Source organism: Haematobia irritans, chromosome 3 (assembly GCF_050003625.1).
Source record: "Haematobia irritans isolate KBUSLIRL chromosome 3, ASM5000362v1, whole genome shotgun sequence".
Lineage (NCBI taxonomy): Eukaryota > Metazoa > Arthropoda > Insecta > Diptera > Muscidae > Haematobia > Haematobia irritans.
In genome coordinates, this window is record NC_134399.1 from 44,812,202 (window position 1) to 44,814,042 (window position 1,841).

At 39.2% G+C, this 1,841-nt stretch overlaps 1 pseudogene; it reads right to left on the reverse strand.

Moving 5' to 3' along the window:
- Positions 1-306: 306 nt before the first annotated feature.
- Positions 307-816, reverse strand: LOC142229712 (translationally-controlled tumor protein homolog; annotated as a pseudogene).
- Between the last annotated feature and the right edge of the window lie 1,025 nt (positions 817-1,841).

The following is a 1,841-nucleotide window of genomic DNA, read 5'->3' on the forward strand; positions in this document are numbered from 1 at the left end:
CAAGTTTCAAGTCGATAGCTTGTTTCGTTCGGAAGTTAGCGTGATTTCAACAGACGGACGGACGGACGGACGGACATGCTTAGATCGACTCAGAATTTCACCACGACCCAGAATATATATACTTTATGGGGTCTTAGAGCAATATTTCGATGTGTTACAAACGGAATGACAAAGTTAATATACCCCCATCCTATGATGGAGGGTATAAAAAAACATGGTCGTCTGGTTGGCTTTCATAAAAATTAGGTTAAAAAATTGAAACTATAATTTAGCGACTGTATTAAAAAAGAGATGTGATTGGTTTGGAGGTGTGGGATATTTTAGCACTTCTCTTCTTCCAAGCCGTGTTTGAAGAACATCAATACGGGCACACTTAGTCCATCGATATCGCGGTATTCACACAGGGCCACCATACCATCGCAGTCAATGGATTCGCCGGTGAAGAATTGCAAGTCCTTGAAGCAGCCCAAGATATCTTTCATGACTTTGTTCATGTTGGTCTTGAAGACTTTGGTGAGGATTGTTGTCATCCAATCTAGCCAACACCTTCTTCATGTAGTCCTTTAAATACAAAGTGAAGCCCTTCTTGTCGGCAAAAGCAAAGTACTCTTACAAACGGTGATACATGACCACATCAACGCCTGTTTCCATTGTAGTGTCGGTACCTTCGCCAGCTTCTTCAGCAGAGGGGTTGAAGCCTTCAATTTTGATGTATCAGCGAACATTTCATCGCAGGTGATGATATCCTTGTAGATTTTCATGGTTGCGGAGGTTTTCTTTGTTGATGAATAAGAAGAAAGATGGAAAAATTAAATCTCGTTCAACTAGCGCACCGAGAGGGAATTTTGGTAAGCTATAACAATACCGTCCTCTTTAACGCCAAAGAATTATAATGGGTATAATATAACATAACACTTGAATAGGAAACAGAAACATTTCAACTTATGAACTACAAAATTGTACAGATTTGGCTTAGCCTTATATTTAGAGTATATATTTTATAAGAGAAAAAATTGATGTAAAAATGGTTGATTTATATGAGGAAAACTATTAACAAAAAGCTTCTATAAAAAAATTATTATAATGGGTTTTAATTTGGTACTAACCGTCACGGTTCAGTCGCGTTTTGGGCTTCCCATGTACAATTGTTCGCCTATCACATGTCATGGCCTAAAATACAGTGTAAAATTTTACCGGTCAATGACAACCCCATGTTGAAGTGACTGGTCCTTTCATACGTTTTCACCAGATCTGGAACAAGTCCACACAAACCAGGGACTAGTCCTGTACGCGTCCTGGAAGTCACACACTTCGACTTACTTTGAGAGCTCTGGACTAGAAACCACGACTATGAAGACGGACAGGGCATCCCTGTATTAGTATTACATTCTTTACTTAAAATATTCTATATTTAAGACTGCTAATCATTCAATTTGTAGTAAAGTCAAATGTTTATAGCATTGATAGTAACACTTTATATTAAATATTGTGAACAATTCCCGCAAATTATGTGAGGGAAGTCACGGATCCCATTTCCGAAAGAAAGGACAAAGAAAACTTCTAAACAACATAATGAGGTCCCGTGTAAAAATTTGGTGGATCTAATTATAGGGAGATACAGTTGACAAAATGCCGTCCAAGCAAGAAGAGCAGCGTATCAAAATTTTGCTCGCGCATCGCGAAAATCCGAGCTACTAGCACGCAAAGCTGGCAAAATCGCTAAAAGTTGCCAAATCAACCGTTACAAATGTAATTAAAGTGTTTGGGGAACGTTTGTCGACAGCCAGGAAGTCTGGATCGGGGGGAAATCGAAAACCGGAAGCCGCTGAGACGAAAAAGAG